Consider the following 22107-nt stretch of genomic DNA (forward strand, 5'->3'; position numbering starts at 1 on the left):
AAATATCCACAAATATATTGTGCTTTGAACAATACCCTAGATGAAATGGACTTAACTGATATATATAGAACCCTTCATCCCAAAGAAGCTAAATACATATTCTTTTCAAATGCACATGGAATATTTTCAAAGATAGATCACATGATAGTAAACAAAACAAGCCTCAAAAATTCAAGAAAATTGAAATCATACCAAGCATTTTCTCTGACCACAGGGGACTGAAACTAGAAACCAACCCCAAGGAATAAACCCCAAAACACTCAAAATCATGGAGATACAACATCATGATATTAAACAATGGAAAAGTCAAGACTGAAATTAGGGAAGAAATCAAAAAGTTTATGAAAACAAATGAAAATGAACTTGTGACAACCCAAAACTTATGGGACACAGTGAAGGCAGTCCTGAGAGGGAAATTCATAGCAATACAGGACTACCTGAAAAAGGTAGAAACATTTCAAACAACCTAACCCACGCCTGCAAGAACTCGAGGAATAACAACAAAGACAGCCCAGAGCAAATAAAAGGAAGTAAATAACTAATATCAAAGCAAAATTAAGTGACATAGAGACTAAAAGCACAATTCTAAGGATCAATAAATCCAGGAGCTGGTTATTTGAAAATATAAACATAATCAACAAGCATTTAAGCAGGCTCATCAAGAAAAAAAAGAGAGGGACTTCCGCCAACATGGAGGCATAGGTGGATATCCATGCCTTCTCACACAACCAAGTTTAGAGACAACTAAATATTAGCAAAAGAAAACACAGCCAGAACACAGAAAATTGAACTTTTCAGAAGTCTGTTAACAACAAATTCTTCAGTCTGACCGGTAAGGGGCGAAACAAGCAGCTGGTGGGTCGAGGTTGCACAGGAGGGTTCGGTCAGACAGACTCAGGAGCGCGGAATCCAGGTGCAGGGTTGGACCTAGTGAGCGACTGAGCGAGCGACCAAGCAAACGGGTTGACTGTGGTCACGCATTTGTGCACAGATAGACAAGCAAGGGAGTGGGCGATTGGACCAGAACCCAGTGGGTCACCTCTGCGAGCAGGAGGGAGGGTGCTGCCATTTCCCTGCTCTGACCCCACCTCCACATACAGAGTCATAACCCAGCCACTCTGAGTGGCCCGGCCGTGGTGAACCACCTAAGGCTCTGCTCCTACCCAGCAGTGCAAAACAGCAGAGGGTGCCGCAGTTACCCCGCTCTGACCATGCCCCCACATACAGCCTCACAACCCAGCAACCTGGGAGTCCAAGGCGCCACTCATCACACTTTAAGGGCGCGAACAGACCAAAAATGGCTCAAAAAGAGCTCAAAGCCCCAGAACCTATAAATCTAAGCCATGAAGAAATAGCAAAACTCTCAGACGCACAGTTTAAAACACTGGTGATCAGGATCCTCACAGAACTGGTTGATTATAGCCACAAATTAGACAAATATAGGAAGGCGAAACTAATTGAAATGAATGGAATTGCACAGGACACCAATAGCAATGAAAGGAAACTGGGACTCAAATCAATGGAGTGGACCAGAAGAAAGCAAATAATGGCCAAACAGAAAAGAGTCAAGAAGCAAGAGTTCAAAGAAATGAGGAGAGTCTTAGGAACCTCCAGGACATCTTTAAATGCTCCAACATCCGAATTATAGGGGTACCAGAAGGTGGAAAGGCACAACCACCAGTGGAAAACTTATTTGAACAAATAATAAAGGAGAATTTCCCCAATCTGGCAAAGGAAATAGACTTCCAGGAAATCCAGGAAACTCAGAGTCCCAAAGAAGTTGGACCCAAGAAGGAACACACCAAGGCACATCATCATTACATTAGCCAAGAGGAAAATGAAGGAGAGAATCCTAGAAGCAGCAAGAGCTAAGGGGACAGTCACCTACAAAGGAGTCCCCATCAGACTGTCAGCAGATTTCTCAAAAGAGACCTTACAGGCAAGAAGGGGCTGGAAAGAGGTATTCCAAGTCGTGAAATCCAAAGACCTACAACCAAGATTGCTCTATCCAGCAAAACTTTCATTTAGAATGGAAGGACAGATAAAGTGCTTCTCAGATAAGATCAAATTCAGGGAGTTCATCATCAGCAAGCCCTTATTATATGAAATATTAAAGGGACTTATCTAAAAAAAAGAAGATAAAAAAGATGAACAGTGAAAGGACAGCAAACTTACAGTTATTAACAACCACACCTAAAACAAAAACAAACTAAAAGGACAGCTAGATCAGGAGTGGAAACATAGAAATGAAGATCTCAAGGAGGGTTAGCAACAGGGGAGTGGGAGGAGGAGAAGGTGGGAGAAGGTACAGAAAATAAGTAGCCTAGACAGTAGATAGAAAATAGATGGGGAGGGGGGCAAGAATAGCATGGGAAATATAGAATCTAAAGAACTTGAGACACATGGTCATAAACTAAAGGGGGGGTAATGGGGATGGGGAGGTAGGGTGGAGGGGAATGAAGGGGGGGAATAGAACAACTGTAACAGCATAATCAATAAAAAAATTTTTTAAAAAGAAAAAAAGAGAGAACACCCAAATAAACACAATCAGAAATGAAACAGAAATTACAACTGACACTACAGAAAAACAAAGGATTGTAAGAAAGTACTATGAAGAACTGCATGTCAAGAAATTTGAAAACCTAGGGGAAATGAACAAATTTCTAGAAGAAATGTAATATTCCAAACCTCAATGAAGAAGCAGAAAACCTGAAACAGACCAATAACAGCAGATAAAATTGAAGCAGTAATAAAAAAAAAATCCTGACACACAAAAGCCCTGGACCAGAGGGTTTCACAGGAAAATTCTATAAAGCATTTAAGGAAGAGCTAACCCCTATCCTTTAGAGAGTATTCCAAAAAATTCAAAATGATGGAAGACTCCCAAACTCTTTTTATGAAGCCAGCATCATCTTAATTCCAATACAAGATAAAGACACAACAAAGAAGGAAAACTTCAGGGCAATATTGCTAATGAACATAGATGCTAAAATCCTCAACAAAATATTGTCAAATCATATCCAACAATACATTAAAAAAATCATGCACCATGACCAAGTGGGATTCATCCCAGGGATGCAAGGATGGTTCAATATTCACAAATCAGTAAATGTAATACATCATATAAACAAAGACAAAAACAAAAATCACAGGATCATATCAATACATGCAGAAAAAGCTTTTGATAAGGTACAACACCCATTCATGATAAAAAAACACTCAGCAAAGTGGCAATAGAAGGAGCATTCCTCAATATAATAAAGGCCATGTACAAGAAACCTACAACCTCATACTCAACAAGCAAAAATTAAAGCTTTTCCACTAAGATCAAGAACAGGACAAGGTTGTCCACTTTCACCACTTCTATTGAATATAGTATTGGAAATTTTAGCCACAGCAATCAGAAAACAAAAAATAAAAGGCATCCAAATTGCAGAGGAGGAAACAAAACTGTCACTGTTTGCAGATGACATCATAGTGTACGTAGAAAATTCTATAGAATCTACCCAAAACTGCTCGACCTCATAAATAAATTTGGCAAAACAGCAAGATACAAAGTCAATATCCAGAAATAAAAGGCATTTTTGTATACCAGCAAGAAAGCAGCAGAAGCAGAAATCAAGAAAAATCTCATTTGATATAGCAAAAAGAAAAACAAAATACTAGGAATAAACCTATCCAAGTTGGTAAAAGACATGTATACAGAAAACTACACAACACTGAAGAAAGATATCAAGGAAAACACAAACAAATGGAAACATATACATGTTCATGGATTGGAAGAATTAACATCATCAAAACGGCCATACTACCCCAAATAATTTACAGATTCAATGCAATACCCATGAAAGTACCAATGGCATATTTCACAGACATAGAACAAACACTTCAAAAACTTATATGGAGCCACCTGCAGAATAGCAGCTGCAATTTTGAGAAAGAAGAACAAAGTAGGAGAAATCACAATACTTGATATCAAAGTATATTACAAGGCCACTGTAATCAAAACAGCCTGGTACTGGCATAAAATCAGGCATGTAGACCAATGGAACAGACCAGAGAGCCCAGAAATAAACCTAAGCCTCTATAGTCAATTAATATTTGATAAAGGGGGCAGCAACATAAAATGGACTAAAAATAGCCTCTTCAACAAATGGTCTTGGGAGAACTGGACAGCTACATGCAAAAAAAAAGAAACTTGAGCACCAACTTACACCGTACGCCAAAATAAATACAGGGGGATAAAAGCCTTAAATATAAGCCGTGACATCATTAAAGTCCTAGAGGAGAACATAGGCAGGGATATCTCAGATTTTCACGCACCAACTTTTTTACTGATATGTCCCCTAGAGGAAGGGACATAAAGGAAACAATAAACAAATGTGATCTCATAAAAATAAAAAGCTTCTGCATGGCTAAAGAAAATAGCATTAAAATGAAAAAAGAACCAACCATATGGGAAAACATATTTGCCAATGATACCTCAAACACAGTTTAAATTTAAAAATATATAAAGAACTCACATGACTCCAATCTAAGAAGAGAGGCAACCCAATTAAATAATGGGCAAAAGACCTGAACAGACACTTGTTCAAGAAGGACATACAGAGGACCCAGATATATACGGAAATGTGCCAGCATCACTAGCTATCAGAGAAATGCAAATTGAAACCAAAATGATATACCACTTTACACCATTCAGAAAAGCCATCATAAACAAAGCAACAAACAGGTGTTGGAGTGGATGTGGAGAAAAGAGAACCCTAGTGTGCTGTTGGTGGGATTGCAGACTGGTACAACCACTATGGAAAACAGTATGGAATTTTTTTTCTGAAAAGTAAAAATGGATCTGCCTTTTGACCCAGGAATGCCACTGCTAGGATTATATCCTAAGAACCCTGAAACACAAGTACAAAAGAACTTGTGCACCCCAATGTTCATAGCAGCACAATTTACAATAGCCAAATGATGGAAGCAACCTAGATGCCCATCAGGAAATAAATGGATCCAAAAACTATGGTGCATTTATACAATGGAATTCTATGCAGTAGAAAGAAAGAAGGAGCTTCTACCCTTTGCAACAGCATGGATAGAATGGGAAAGCATTATCCTGAGTGAAATAAGCCAGACAGTGAAAGACAAAAACCATATGATCTCACCTTTCACAGTAACCTAAACAACAAAACAAACAAGCAAGCAAAATATAACCAAAGACACTTAAATAGAAAACAGCCTGACAGGGACCAGAGGGGATAGAGGAGGACATTTCAGGAGAAAAGGGGAAGAAGGGTTTGCAGGAACAAGTATAAAGGACACATGGAAAATAAGAAGGGGGAGTGGAAATGGGAGGTAGGTGGGGAGGGCTGGGGCAGGGGGCTGGAATGAGGGTAAAAGGCAGAAAACTGTTCTTGAATAATAATTAAAATTAAAAAATGAGAAGAAAAAATATAGTATATACTTTACTTCATATTATCAGTTAATATGTATTCAAAGTGGTGTTCAGGCTGATCAGAAGGGTGAGGAGAGGGGATAAAGGGGGAAAAGATGAAGGGTTTACAGCAAGAATTAGAAAAGATATATGGGAGTGGAAATGGGTGAGGGAGGCAGGGGTGGCTGGTGTGGCAGGGAGGGATGAGGGGAAAAGGCAGGAAACTGTACTTAAAAAACAATTTAAAAAAAGAAAAAGTGGTGTTTCAAATTAGTAGGAAAAGATTGGCTTTGAAAAAAGATGGTAGAACAGTGGGTTAGCTATTTAGGAAAAACTTAATCTTTACTTTGTTCTTTACCTAGAAATAAGTTCAAGAATTACCAGGAAACAGTTGGATGCAAGGGCTAAGAGAAATGTGATGGAAGATTGGGCTTCCCCAGAGAAACCTGATATTCCCAAAGTAGCACCAATTAAAACAAGAGAAAGGAGGTCACAATAAAGCAAAGGGATATAGCAAATATAAGAACTGTGTTTAGAAAAGAATTATAGGTATAATTATTGATTTATGAAAATTACTGGAATAATATTGATAAGAGGCCTACTAAGCTTTAAAATTCTTGTTCTGCTGGAGAAATAAAAATCTTAGAAAAGCTCAAGATTTAAAATTGCTCTTGAACATTTCCAGCCAAAATGGAGGCATAGGAGACATACTGTGCCTCCTCTTACAACCAAAAGGACACCAAATTTAAAAACAAAAAAACAAACAAAACTGACAGAATATTGAAGTGTATGGAAGTCTGACAATGAAGGAATTAGAGAAGATATATTCATTCAGACTGGTAGCAGGGGCAGAGATGGGCAGCCAGGTGGAGAGGACTTGCAGAAAGGCAGCAGCTGGAGGACTAGGATGGGCATGGTGGTGGCTGGAGGACCTGACAAGGCAGTGACTGGTGGATCAGGCAGTCCCATATTTGTGTACAGATAAACTGGGAGGAACAACTAGAGAGGGAGACAGACTGCACAACCCAGATTTCTAGTGCAGAAAAACAAATCCTCAAATCCTCTGACTGAAAACACCTGTGGGGATTGAGCTGGCAGAATAAACTCCAAGCCTCACAGAAAAGTTACTTGGAGAGACCCACAGGGTTCTAGAACATACACAAGTCAATTCACCCTGGAATCAGCACCAGAAAAACCCAATTTGATTGTGGGTAGTGGGGGAAGTGACTGAAAACCAGCAGAGAACAGAATAAGATGCATTGTTCCCTCTCAAACCTCTCCCCCACATACAGCATCACAAGGCAGCAATGTGGGTTGCCCCACCCTGGTTAACACTTAAGGCTCTGCCCCTTACTGAATAACAGGTGCACTGAGACAAAAAAAAAATGGCCCAAATGAAAGAACAGTTCAAAGCTCTGGAAAAAATACAACTAAGCAATGAAGAGATAGCCAACCTATCAGATGCACAGTTCAAAACACTGGTTATCAGGATGCTCCAAGAACTCACTGAGTACTTAAACAGCATGAAAAAGACCCAGGCAGCAATGAAGTTTGCATTATGTGAAATATTTAAAATCTACAGGGAACCAACAGTGATGGGAAGAAACTAGGACTCAAACCAATGGTTTGGAGAAGAAGGAAGAAAGAAATAGACAAAAAAATGTACTTGAAAAATAATTAAATAAAAATTTTAAAAAAAGAAAAAGAAAGAAGCATTCAACCAAAACAGAATGAAGAAACAAGAATTCAAAAAAAAAAAGAGAGAGGTTTAGTAACCTCCAGGACATCTTTAAATGTTCCAATGTCCAAATCATAGGGGTGCCAAAAGGAGAAAAGGAAGAGCAAAAGGTTGAAAACTTATTTGAAAAGATAATGAAGGAGAAATTCCCCAATCTGGTAAAGGAAATAGATTTTCAGGAAGTTCAGAAAGCTCAGAGTCCCAAATAAGTTGGACCCAAGGAGGAACACACCAAGGCACATCAAAATTACATTAGCCAAGGTTAAAGATAAGGAGAGAATCTTAAAAGCAGCAAGAGAAAAGGAGAGAGTTGCCTACAAAGGAGTTCCCATAAGACTACCAGTTGATTTCTCAAAAGAAACCTTACAGGCAAGAAGAGATGGAAAGAGGTATTCCAAGTCATGAAAGGCAAGGACCTACATCCAAGATTACTCTTTCCAGCAAAGCTTTTATTTAGCATGGAAGGGCAGACAAAGTGCTTCCCAGAAAAGGTCAAGTTAAAGGAGGTCATCATCACCCAGCCCTTATTTTATGAAATGCTAAAGGGACCTATCTAAGAAAAAGAAGATAAAAAATATGAACCATAAAATGATGGCAAACTCACAGCTATTAACAACTGAACCTAAAAAAATAAAAACAAAGTAAGCAGAAACAGAATCACAGAAATGGAGATCATACGGAGGGTTATCAGTGGAGGAGTAGGAGGGGGAGAGAGGGGGAAAAGATGCAAAGAATAAGTATCATAAATGGTAGGTAGAAAATAGACAGGGAGAGGTTAAGAATAGTGTAGGGAAGCTAGAAGCCAAAGAACTGATATGCATGACCCATGGACATGAACTAAAGTGGGGGAATACAGGTGGGAGAGGGTGTGCGGGGTGAAGGGTAATAAAGGGGGGGAACGGGACAACTGTAATAGCATAATCAATAAAATATATTTTTAAAAATGAAAAAAATGGCCAGGAAACAGCAAGCAATGACACTCGCAAAGTAAGCGGTGCCTAATGCCCTGATTGGGGTACAGGGAGCTCCCTGATGAATTTCTTAAATTGGGCTGTACAATGATGAAAGTAGTGTATATCAAGGCTTATGAGGACTTCCGCCAAGGTGGAGGCATAGGTGGATATGCCGTGCCTTCTCACACAACCAAGTTTAGAGACAACTAAATATTAGCAATAGAAAACACAGCCAGAACACAGAAAATTGAACTTTTCGGAAGTCTGTTAACAACAAATTTTTCAGCCTGACCAGTAAGGGGCAAAACCAGCAGCTGGTGGAGCGGGTTGCACAGGAAAACTCGGTCAGACGGACTCAGACGCGCAGAATCCAGGCACGAAGAATCCAGGTGCAGGGTTGGACCTAGTGAGCGACCTAGCAACCGACCAAGTGAGTGACCCCAGGGGAAACAGCAAGGGAGCAGGGCTGAGGGTTGACTGTGGTCATGCATTTGTGTGCAGATAGACAAGCGAGGGAGTGGGCGATTGGACCAGAACCCAGCGGGTCCCTGCAGCAAGTGGCAGGAAGGGCACCGCCATTTCCCTGCTCTGACCCCATCTCCACATACAGCTTCATAACCCAGAGACTCTGAGGGGCCCAGTCCTGGTGAACCACCTAAGGCGCTGCTCCTCACCCAGAGTCGCAAAACAGCAGAGGGGGTCGCCATTTCCCCACTCTGACCACGCCCCCACATACAGCCTCACAACCCAGCGACCTGGGAGTCCAAGGCGCCACTCATCACACTTAAAGGGCGCGAACAGACCAAAAATGGCTCAAGAAGATCTCAAAGCCCCAGAGCCTATAAATCTAAGCCATGAAAAAATAGCAAAACTCTCAGACGCACAGTTTAAAACACTGGTGATCAGGATCCTCACAGAACTGGTTGATTATAGCCACAAATTAGACAAATATAGGAAGGCAAAACTAATGAAAATGAATGGAATCGCACAGGACACCAATAGCAATGAAAGGAAACTGGGACTCAAATCAATGGAGTGGACCAGAAGAAAGCAAATAATGGCCAAACAGAAAAGAGTCAAGAAGCAAGAATTCAAAGAAATGAGGAGAGTCTTAGGAACCTCCAGCTCCAAGGTTCCAGTCTTAGGAACCTTTAAACGCTCCAACATCCAAATTATAAGGGTACCAGAAGGGGGAAAGGCACAGCCACCAGTGGAAAACTTATTTGAACAAATAATAAAGGAGAATTTCCCCAATCTGGCAAAGGAAATAGACTTCCAGGAAATCCAGGAAGCTCAGAGAGTCCCAAAGAACTTGGACCCAAGAAGGAACACACCAAGGCACATCATCATTACATTAGCCAAGATGAAAATGAAGGAGAGAATCCTAGAAGCAGCAAGAGATAAGGGGGCAGTCACTTACAAAGGAGTCCCCATCAGACTGTCAGCAGATTTCTCAAAAGAGACCTTACAGGCAAGAAGGGGCTGGAAAGAGGTATTCCAAGTCATGAAATCCAAAGACCTACAACCAAGATTGCTCTATCCAGCAAAACTTTCATTTAGAATGGAAGGACAGATAAAGTGCTTCTCAGATAAGATCAAATTCAGGGAGTTCATCATCAGCAAGCCCTTATTATATGAAATGTTAAAGGGACTTATCTAAGAAAAAGAAGTTAAAGAAACATGAACAGTGAAAGGACAACAAACTCACAGTTATTAACAACCACACCTAAAATGAAAGCAAACTAAAAGGACAGCTAGATCAGGAGTGGAAACATAGAAATGAAGATCTCAAGGAGGGTTAGCAACAGGGGAGTGGGAGGAGGAGATGGGGGGAGAAGGTACAGAAAATAAGTAGCCTAGACAGTAGATAGAAAATAGATGGGGGGGCAAGAACAGCATGGGAAATACAGAATCTAAAGGACTTGAGACACATGGTCATAAACTAAAGGCGGGTTAATGGTGGGGACGAGAGGGGGTAGGGTGGAGGGGAATGAAGGGGGGAATAGAACAACTGTAACAGCATAATCAATAAAAAAATTTTAAAAATAAATAAATTATAGAGCAATCAACCTGAATAGCCAAGTGAAGACTAGCTGAAGTGAAATATTATAACCAAGTATTTATAGAAGAAGCCACTTAGAGACTGGTAAGAAGGGCAGAGATGCTGAAAGGGCTGGCCTTTGCGTCTATAAGCAGTGGCTGAGAAGCCATAAAAATATCTTGACTGCAAAACTCCCTTCCCCCAGGAGGATGGGGTCTCAACCCCACGCAGAGATCCCCAACCCAGAGAAACAGAGGTAGAAAAAGGAGCCTGCACAGCATCTGGTAGTAAAAATAGTGGGAATTTAGTTTACCTGGAAGAGAAGGGAATCTACTGAAGACCCAAATGTCACCTTCCTAGGGGTAAGCACTTCTATTATTACAGCAACAGCCTAGGTAGTGAACTGTACAGTCCTTCAATTGCTGTTGAGGTTACTCTGCTGTGCTCAAGTCATGCAGAAGGGTCTTCTGGATGAATCCAGAAGTAAAATTTGGGGTGCTCCTTTTATGGGAATGCTCTTAGTGGAAACTCAGAAAGTGACTGAATTGTGTGGCTTTTTAAATGGGACCAGTATCCTCAACCTTGAGTGCACAGCCAGTGCTTTCTCCATCTATTGAATCAGTTGGGCAGCCCCGACCTACTGAGTTTGTATGCAGGAGAATCAGAGTGCTTTACAGGTCTGGGACTTTCATACCATGTTTCATGGGGAGCTTTTGTCTGGGAATCAGATGGGTGTGTGCTGGGTTGTGCGGCTAAATCATGGTGGGGATCACTCCTATCTCCCTTGTGAGCTCAATCATCACAGTTTTGAGAACAGAAAAAAGGACCTACCCCATCCTGCTAGCTTGCAGGTACTACCCACAATAGGAGGCTATTTGGTTCTGATCTTCCAACTCCCATTTACTGCAGCCTCCTGAGTTTACTTCTGTGGGGAGAGGGAGAACTGCATGGGACTAGATATTCAGCATGTTAGTCACTTGGAGGCTATTGTCTAGGACCAAGAAAAAGTGAGTCCCACCTGGGAGAGCTAGATTTGGAGACTCTGGCAAAGACTTAGTGGTTTGGCTCTGCATAGGGGCCACTTTCCCTTCATTAAATGCCTGACTGTGTGCCCCCCCCAAGTAGAGTGCACAGTAGCCTCAACCTCCCAACCTTTGTTGTTCCATCCTACTGAGCTCACCTGTGGAAGAGTCTGTGAATCACAGACAGCCTTGGACCACTCTATAGTCTTTTTAGAAGGCTCTGGAGGAAGACCAGGCAACCCCAGGGTGAAGCAGGGGAGCAAGTAGGTGAAGGCGGATTTTAGAGAGCCTCAGACCTTTTACAGATCTTCCCCCAGCTCTAAGTGGGACTAAGCAAACCATTGTACATGAATTGACTCCAACCATGCACCCACAGGCCCAGTAGATACAGACACAAAATAGTGAATAGCATGGCAGCTCCAGACAGGTAGCTCAAGGCTTGTTACACACAATGTGTGACATTGACCTGTACCTAAGCCCCATCCAAGTGGACCCAGAAACAACACAACTAGTGGTGGGATTCAGACCACACCAGAGCCTGACCAAACTAACCATAAAAGTGGTACATGCAAGGGGGGATTTTAGCAGGAACCAGACATTGCTGACAACTTAGCCCTTGGGTGGGTAGGGGGAGGGGGGAAGCAGTCCCTGCACAGCAACTTGTGCAGGGACTGCACACCGATCAAGGTTTATCCTTATAGTCAGCCAGCCTGAAAGGTTAACAGGACCCACAAAAGGGCCATAAGATTCAACTACAGTAAGAGGCTACACATAACCCACAGAAACAGTTGTGGAGCACAAAGCTCAGGGGATCTGGAAGATTGTGCCACTGAGCCCAACTAGACACCTTCATCAAAAAGCTATCATAATAGAGATCCAAGATGGTGGAGGAATAAGTGGAAGCAATACTAACTTCCTCCTAGGACCAATCTGGAATTATAACTAAATTGTAAAGAAATTATCTTGAATAACCAACAAAAAACTAACTTGAGAGAAGCCTTATAATCATGGTCACACAAAAGAAAACACTTCACCAAAACATGACTAGTAGCGAGTATTAAGGAGATGTGTAAGGGCCACCTGGGCTCCTATGGGTGGCAGATAAAGTGCTGGAGGGGTATTTCAGCTGCCAGGAGGTTCCCCCTGAGTGTGGGATATAAACCCCAGGCTGGGCTCCCCAGCCTACAGCATCAGAGCCAGAAAGGAACCTAGAAAACATCTAGCTTTGAAAAGCAGATGGGATTCTATTTACCAGGGAGAGATGGCTGGAGATACAGAGAGCCTTTTAAAAAGCCAAAGCACAAAATTTCATTTTCAGGCACTTACCCTGGGTTCCAGCAAAAGGAGTACACAGAGGACTAGAGATGCTTGGGGAGAGTCTGAGGTTGGTGGCTCTGGGGAGTGAACTGAGGGAACAGCCACCAGGATCCATGTGTTGAGTCATCCCCCATACTGCAGAAGCCATCTTTCTCAGGCAGAACTTCATTCTGAATGGCATCAGCCTGAGGGGAAACAAGAGCTCCACCTGCTAGAATTACTCTGCTCTGCCTTGTTGTGCTTAAGCCTGACTGCTGATTACACATTGATTATATTAACAACTGAACAGTTTAACAGATGATTGGTTTAACAGCAAAGGCAGAAAATACAAAGAAGCAGCCAAAATGGGAAGACAAAGAAACAGACCACAGATGAAAGAAGAGAATTTTCCAAAAGATCTAGATGAAATTAGGGTAAACAATTTATCAGACAGAGAGTTTAGAGTAATGACTATAAAGATATTCAACAGCATGAAAAGAGACATAGAAACCAGAAAAGAAAGAACTAGTCAGTAATAAAGAATGTAATACCTGATATAAATAGAACACTGGAAGGACTAAAAAGTAGGTCAGATGAAGCAGAGTATTGAATTAATGTTCGGGAAGTCAAGGCAAAAACAACACAAAACAAAACAATGAGGCAGAGCAGCAAAAAGAAAAAAAGAATTAAAAAATGAGGAGAGCTTAAGAACCATGTTGGACAACATGAAGCATAACAACATCCACATCATGGAAATACCAGAAATAAAAGAGAGTGAACAAGGAATTGAGAACATATTTGAAGAAATAAAGACCCCAAATTTCTCTAATCCTGGTGAAGGAAAAAGTTGCAAAAGTCCAGGAAGCTCAGAGAGTCCCAAACAGGTTGGACCCAAAGAGGTCTATGCCAAGACACATCATAATTAAAACAAGGCTTAAAGATACAGAGAAAATCCTGAAAGTCACAAGAGACAAGCAGGTAACTACCTGCTTTGTGCTACCTATGAGGGAGCACAAATTAGATTGGCATCTGATTACTCATTAGAAAAGTTTCAGGCCAGAGGTTCCATCAGGATAGAGACATAGGTAGATATGCTTTGCTTTCTCACACAGCCAAAATAATGATAACAACCAATTTAAAAACAAAAATATAACCAGAGCTTCCAGAAAATCAAACTGTATGGAAATCTAACAACCAAGGACCTACAGCAGATATATTCATCCAGATTGGTAGGAGGGGTGGAGAGGTGAAGCTGGGATGGAGAGGGCATGTGACAAGGCAGTAGCTGGCAGACCAGGATGGGCAAGGCAGAGGCAATCAGACTGGGATGTCCCACTTTCCTGTGTGAATAAGCCAGGAGGAAAAACTGGAGAGCAGGACAGACTGTGCAACTCGGGGTTCTAGAGGGGAAATTGAAGCCTCAAAACCTCTGGCTGTAAAATCCTGTTGAGGTTGCATTGGCAAGAGAAACTTCTGGTCTCACAGGAGAGTGTGTTGGAGAGGCCCACAGGATCCAGGAATGGACACAAGATCGCCCACCCAGGAATTGGCACCAGAAGGACTCAATATGCTTGTGGGTAGCAGGGGAAGTGACTGAAAGTGGGGGAGACCCAAGTAAGCTAGCAAGTGGCATTGTTCCTTCCCTGACACCTCACCCCAAAACAACACACAATGCAGTGAAGTGAGTTGCCTTTCCATAATGAATACCTACAGCTTCACCCCTTACAGCTTAACAGGTGTGCAGAGACAAAGAAATATGGCCCAAGTGAAATAACAGATTAAAACTACAAAAAAGAACTAAGCCATGAAGAAATAGCCAACCTATCAAGTGCAGAGTTCAAAACACTGATGATAATCAGGATGCTCAGAGAAATGGTTGAGTATGGTTGCAAAATAAAGGAAGAAATGAAGAGTATACAAAGTGAAATAAAGCAAAATATTCAGGGAACCAAACAGTGAAGGGAAGGAAACCAGGCCTCAAATCAATGATTTGGAACAAAGGGAAGAAATAAACATCAAACTGGATTATAATGAAGAAACAAGAATTTTTAAAAATGAGGAGAGACTTAGGAACCTCTGGGACAACTTTAAACATTCCAACTTCCAAATCATAGGGGTGCCAGAAGAAAAAAAAAAGGAAGAGCAAGAAATTTAAAACTTATTTGAACAAATAATGAAGGAAAACTTCCCCCATCTGTAGAAAGAACTAGATATGCAAGTCCAGGATGCTCTGAGTCCCAAAAAAGTTGGATCCAAGAAGAAACACACCAAGGCACATCATAATTAAATTATTCAAGATTAAAGATAAGAAGATAATCTTAAAAGCAGCAATAGAAAAGAAGAGAGTTACCTACAAAGTAGGCCCCATAAGGCTATTAACTGATTTCTCAAAAGAAACTTTATAGGCAAGAAGAGCCTGGAAAAATGTATTCAAAGTCATGAAAGCAAGGACCTACATCCAAGATTACTCTCTCCAGCAAAGCTATCATTTAGAATGGAAGGGCAGATAAAGTGCTTTTCATCTGAGGCAAAGTTAAAGGAGATCATCATCACCAAGCCCTTATATGAAATGTTAAAGGATCTTATCTAAGAAAAGGAAAATCAAAACTATGAACAGTAAAATGACAACAAACTCAATTATCAACAACTGAACATAAAAATATGAACAAAACCTAAGCAAAGTACAGTAGAAACATAACCACAGAAATGGAGATTACATGGATGGTTATCAGTGGGGATGAATAGGAGGAGAGTGGGGGGGGGAAGTTACAGAGAATAAGAAGCATAATTGGAGGACATAAAATGGTGGTGAGGTAGGTGGGAGTTGAACATATTGCTTGTGCATGCACAGGGACACCTAGCCAATCTTCTGAAAAACATAGTGAACAGACAACAGAATCTCAGCTCATATAAACTTTGGAAACCAAAGACTGCAGAGGATGATTAAAAATAGATGATAAGGAGATTGTGTAGGCCAATGGGAAGGTCCCTAGGACCTGCCCTGGGACTTCAGCTGCTTCAGGAGCTTTGCAGGAGAGCTGGGTCAGCCATGGAAACTTCTTAGTTCCCACCTTTCCTTTCCCAGAGCATGGAAGCCAGTCCTACATCAAGAGACTTGGATTCTTCAAGACTCTGGGAGTATAAAGATGCAGTGGAAGACACTCAGAGGTGTTGTTTCCCTGCTGGAATGGTGGTCACTGGCTGGGACAGTGGTCACTGGCTGGGGCAGTACCAGGGAAATTGGGGAGCCAGGTGACAACTGGAGTTGGGAGAAGAGTTGGGCCACAACAGACCCTTACACAGGACTGGCCAGACAGTTGGGCTGTGTGAAAAGCCAGGTGCTTGGTAAGAATGGATGGCCACTACAATAATGGTAACATTTTTTGTTAACAGCTGTTTACCTAGTGAGTGTTGAAACTTTGGGTATGAGTGAAAACAAAACAAAAAAATGGGTGGCTGCAACCAAGGGGAATTTGTTTAAAAAAAAAAAAAAGAGGCTCTAGGCTGCCCTGCAAAGAACTATTGTCTGAGAAGCACTTTATCTGTCCTTCCATTCTAAATGAAAGTTTTGCTGGATAGAGCAATCTTGGTTGTAGGTCTTTGGATTTCATGACTTGGAATACCTCTTTCCAGCCCCTTCTTGCCTGTAAGGTCTCTTTCGAGAAATCCACTGACAGTCTGATGGGGACTCCTTTGTAGGTGACTGTCCCCTTAGCTCTTGCTGCTTCTAGGATTCTCTCCTTCATTTTCATCTTGGCTAATGTAATGATGATGTGCCTTGGTGTGTTCCTTCTTGGGTCCAAGTTCTTTGGGACTCTGAGCTTCCTGGATTTCCTGGAAGTCTATTTCCTTTGCCAGATTGGGGAAATTCTCCTTTATTATTTGTTCAAATAAGTTTTCCACTGGTGGCTGTTCCTTTCCCCCTTCTGGTGCCCCTATAATTCGGATGTTGGAGCATTTAAAGTATTCTCAGATAAGATCAAATTCAAGGAGTTCATCATCACCAAGTCCTTATTATATGAAATGTTAAAGGGACTTATCTAAGAAAAAGAAGTTAAAAAAACATGAACAGTGAAAGGACAGCAAACTCACAGTTATTAACAACCACATCTAAAACAAAAGCAAACTAAAAGGACAGCTAGATCAGGAGTGGAAACATAGAAATGAAGATCTCAAGAAGGGTTAGCAACAGGGGAGTGGGAGGAGGAGAAGGGGGGAGAAGGTACAGGAAATAAGTAGCATAGACAGTAGATAGAAAATAGATGGGGGGCAAGAATAGTATGGGAAATATAGAATCTAAAGAACTTGAGACACATGGTCATAAACTAAAGGGGGGGTTAATGGTGGGGATGGGGGTAGGCTGGAGGGGAATGAAGGGGGCGAATAGAACAACTGTAATGGCATAATCAATAAAAAAAATAAATGAAAAAAAAAAGAACTCTTGGATACCACATCTGGGCCAGTGAAGAGAGAGGAGGAGGGGTGCGATTTGCTACAAATTAGGGCATCTCATGGACTGATTAAAGTGGGGTATCGTGGGCTCGAATGGGTAGCAGTCCCCAGAGAGACTTAATCAGGGAACTAAACTACCCTGAAGAGACATTGCACATACAGAACCCAGGCCAGCAAAGAGGAAGGTAGGATGCGAGTTGTTCCCATTTGGAGAAACCCATGGACTAATCAAAGTGTGGCAGACAATGGTGGGTTAAAGGTGCTGGCCTGGCAAATATGGACACGGGTGATCACAAGATGCCCTGAGGGTTTGGGCTGGAGGCTGGACACCTGTGAATATTGTAGCTTAGACCTAGACCCCAAAGCAGAACCACAGAAAAGGAAAAAAAGAAATGAAGTCCAGTCCCCCTCTGCCTGCAACATACGGGAACACCAGCAGAGCCCATTTGGCAGGTTTAAAGTCAGCAGGAGACTTTTTTTTTTTCTTGCAAGTGTAAGTAAGATAAAAGACCTTGAGCTGTGAGGGAACCAAAGACAGATCAGAGAGAAATCAGAAGGCTACTGTCAACAACTGAGACAAAATTCACTTCTCAATCCTACAGAACTTGAATTTTATTTTTTACTTTTACTTTTTATTTTTGTTATTTTTATTAATATCTTATTTTTAAAATTCCCCTTCCTTCTGTATAGTTTGTTTTGTTTGTTCAATTTCACCGTTTGGTTTATTTTGTTCTCCCTTTAATATTGCAGTTTGATTTCTTTTCCTTCACTTCACTTGTATTCCAATAACACACTATTCTTGGTCTATTACTTTTTATTATTTTTATTCAGATCATATATTTCATGCCATTTTATTATTGTTCCAGTACCTACGCAGCACCCTTCCCTGGCGTTGGTCCATTTCACTATCTTCCTCAACTTTATTATGGTTGTGGTTAACATTATTCTCTCACATAGTACACCAAGTTTCTATTCATTATTCACACTATATCTTACCATCTAACCTAGCATAACTGCTCTGCTTTCTGGAGTCAGCTCACAATCTTTTCCCCCTCTAGTAAGAGTCTTTTTTTTTTTTTACTTTTTATAAAAAGTGGCTAGTTGGGTGATATATTGTGGTAATTGCTTTACCTCTCCAGAGGATCTCCTATCTATTTTCTACTTGTAAGTTACTTTAAATCTCATGCTATCTTAATCCATTTTGCTTTTTCCCAGTCCCCAATCCTATACAAGATAAGGTGGGAGTTGTGCATGCCAGAAAACTCACTGGAGGAGACGACCCACCAACAAAGGAGCCACGAACAGTTGAAACCCAAGAACAAGAGAGCCCACTCAAATGGAAGAAAGGACAACCCTAGAGCATCCAGGCAAGGATATCAAAGAAACCACACCACTGAGTCCCACAGAACTCCTACCATAGAAGGTAACCATATGAAGACAGCTACTAAAGCAGAGCATCAGGGAATGCAAAAATAAACAAAAGGCCTCACCTAAAGTGGGGAGATAAAGAAAGGGAAGAGAAGAATCTTCACTACAAGAGCTAAATGAAGTGGAGGCAAGCAAACTATCAGATATATGATAAAAGGAATGATTATAAGGATGCTCAAGAAACTAAAAAAAACTATAAGGAACTGAGTAGGAAATATAACGGTATGAGAAAGGAAATAGAAACTATAAACAAGATCGAGGAAAAAATGAAGAATGCAATTTCTGAAATAAAAAAAACATGCTAGAAGGAATTACAAGCAGGTTGGATAAAGCGGAGGACTGAATTAGTAAACTGAAAAACAAAATAGAAAGAAATATGCAGGTAGAGCATCTGCACACAAAAAAAGACTAAAAAATATGAAGATAACTTAAGGGAACTTCAGGACAATATAAAATGCAGCAACATTGAAATCATAGGTATACCAGAACAAGAAAAGGAACAAGGGATAGAAAATCTGTTTGAAAAAATAATGACAGAAGACTTTCCTAATGTGGAGAGGGGAAAAAACCACACAAACTCAGGAAGCACAGAGGGTCTAAATCAAGATGAATCTAAAGATGTCTACTCCAAGACACATCATAATTAAAATGCCTAGTTATGAAGACAAAGAGAGAATCTTAAAGGCAGCAAGGGAGAAACAAGAAGTAACATACAAAAGAGCTCTGATAAAGTTAGGAGCTGATTTTTCAGCAGAAAAACTTCAGGCCAGAAGGAAATGGCAAGAAATATTCCAAGTAATGAAAAAGAAAGGCCTGCAACCAAGACTCCTCTACCAGCAAGACTCTGAATTAAAATGGAGGGCAAAATAAGGAGTTTCCAAGATAAAAGAAGGCTAAAAAAATACACCTCCACCAAACCAACCCTGCAAGATATCCTAAAGGGACTGCATAAGAGGAAGAAAAAGAATAAAAAGGAACATAGAAAAAGGTAGGGAATGAATAAGTACCTATCAATAACAACCTTAAATGTTAATAAATGAAATGCTCCAATTAAAAGACACAGGGTAGCTGAATGGGTAAAAGAAAACATGATCTGCACATACACTACCTACAAGAAACTAATTTCAGAATAAAGAACTACACAGTCTAAAAGTGAAGGGTTGGAAAAAATATTCCAAGAAAATATGGACAGCAAAACAAAAAGCATTACTTATATCAGACAAAATATATTTCAAAATAAAGCCATAAAAAGAGAGAATGAAAGACACTTCATAATACTCAAGGCAAAAACACACCAAGAAGACATAAACATTATAAATATACATGGACTCAACATAGGAGCACCCAAATACATCAGGAAAATCTTGGAAGACTTCAAGAAAGATATAAACAGCAACATACTAATACCAAAAGATTTTAGCACTCCACTCTCAGAAATGGATAGATCTTCCAAACATGATTATCAATAAGGACATTGTGGCATTGAACAATACCCTAGATAAAATAGACTTAAAAGATATATATAAAACCTTTCATCCCCCCAAAGCAAAGTACACATTGTTTTCAGAAACACATGTAACATATTCAAGATAGACTAAATGATAGGACATAAAACCAACCTCAAAAAATTCAAGAAAATTGAAATCATATCAAGCATTTTATCCAACCACAAGGGACTGAGACAGGAAACCAACCCCAGGGGAAAAAATACCAAAACACTCAAAATTATGGAGATTGAATAGCATGCTATTAAACAATGAATTGGTCAAGAATGAAATTAGGGAGGAAATCAAAAAGTTCCTAAAAACAAATGAAAATGAACTCACAGCAATCCAAAACTTGTGGGACATAGCAAAATTGGTCGTGAGAGGGAAGTTCATAGCAATAACAGGCCTACCTAAAAAAGATAGAAATGTTTCAAATAAACAACCCAAAGAACTAGATGAAAAACAAAATAACAGAGCACAGAGAGAGTAGAATGCAGAAAGTAACCAAGATCAGAAAGAAATTAAATGACATAGAGACTAAAAGAACAATTCAAAGGAACAATAAACCCAGGAGCTCGTTCTTTGAAAAGATAAATAAAATTGAGAACCGTTTAAGCAGACTCATCAAGAAAAAAAAGGAGCCAAAATAAAAATCAAAAATGAAAGAAGAGAGATTACAACTGATATCACAGAAATACAAAGAAATGTAAGAAATTATGAAAAACTACATGCCAAGAAATTTGAAAACCAGGGTAAAATTACAAATTTCTAGAAAAATATAATCTTTCAAACTGAATGTAGAAGAAGCAGAAAGCCTGAACAGACCAATAACAGCTGACAAAATCGAAGCAATAATCAAAAACTTCTGGCACACAAATTCCCTGGACCAGATGGTTTCACAGATGAATTTTGTAAAACCTTTAAGGAAGAGCTAACCCCTGTACTCCTCAGACTATTCCAAAGAATCCAAGAAGAGGGAAGTGTCTTCTTATGAAGCCAGCATCATTCTAATCCCAGAACCAGATAAAGACACAGCAAAGAAAGAAAACTAGGGGCCTATATCACTGATGATACAAAAATCCTCAACTAAATATTGGCAAACTAAATCCAGCAATACATTAAAAAATTAATATGCTATGATTAAGTGGGATTCATCCAAGGAATGCAATGATGGTACAATATTCACAAATCAATAAAAGTAATACATCACACAAACAAAAGACAAAAATCACATGATCACTTCAATGGATGTAGAAAAAGCATTTGATAAAGTACAGCACCAATTTATAATAAATACACTCAGCAAAGTTGGAGTGGAGGGAGCATACCTCAACATAATAAAGGCCATATACCAGAAAACTACAGCCAACATCATACTGAATGGTCAAAATCTAAAAGCTTTCCCATTAAGGTCAGGAAAAAAATAAGGATGTCTGCTTTCACCTCTTCTATTCAACATAGTATTATAAGTCCTAGCCACAGTGACTAAACAAGGAAATGAAATAAAAGGCATACAAATTGGAAAAGAGGATATAAAACTGTCATTGTTTGCAGATGACATGATAGTGTACACAGAAAACCCTGCAGGCTCCACCAAAATAAACTACTTGACCTACTAAGTGAATATGGTAAAACAGCAGGATTCAAGTCAAATAATCAGAAGTCAAAGGTATTTTTATACACCAACAACAAAATATCAGAATCAGAAATCAGGAAAAAATCCCATTTGACACAGCAGCAAGAAAAATAAAGTACCTAGGAATAAACCTAACAAAGGAGGTAGCTGTACTCAACTACACAACACATAAAAGAAGTTAAGGAAGACACAAATAAATAGAAGAATATATTATGTTCATGATTGGAAAATTTACATAATTAAAATGTCCATAATACCCAAAGCAATTTATAAATTTTACACAATCCTTTTTCTTCCCTTCTATTTTCATCCACCCTGCACTCCCCTACCAGCATTCCACCAACCCACTTACTTCAAGTCCATGGGTCATCGATATAAATTCAGTGTCTTCTTCATTTCCTATACTATCTTTAACCTCCCATTTTCTATTCTATACTTACCATTTATGCTTTTTAATCCTTGTACCTTTCCCCCAATTCTCTCCCCTCCCCCTCCATACTGATGACCCTTCATGTGATCTCCATTTCTCTGGTTTTGTTCCTGTTCTAGTTGTTTGCTTACTTTGCTTTTGTTTTTGTTTTTTAGGTTCAATTGTTGATAGTTATGAGTTTGTTGTTATTTTACTG

The 22107-nt window shown here is 40.0% G+C and overlaps 1 non-coding gene across 1 annotated transcript; it reads left to right on the top strand.

The window, feature by feature from the left end:
* Window positions 1-15840: 15840 nt before the first annotated feature.
* On the top strand, window positions 15841-15911 carry LOC119046129 (small nucleolar RNA SNORD56). The gene has a single exon (XR_005081918.2). It is a non-coding gene; the product is annotated as a small nucleolar RNA SNORD56 (small nucleolar RNA).
* Window positions 15912-22107: the final 6196 nt, after the last annotated feature.

The sequence above is a fragment of the Artibeus jamaicensis genome, unplaced genomic scaffold, assembly GCF_021234435.1.
Source record: "Artibeus jamaicensis isolate MK-2021 breed Jamaican fruit bat unplaced genomic scaffold, CSHL_Jam_final contig_722, whole genome shotgun sequence".
In the NCBI taxonomy this organism is placed as follows: Eukaryota; Metazoa; Chordata; class Mammalia; order Chiroptera; family Phyllostomidae; genus Artibeus; species Artibeus jamaicensis.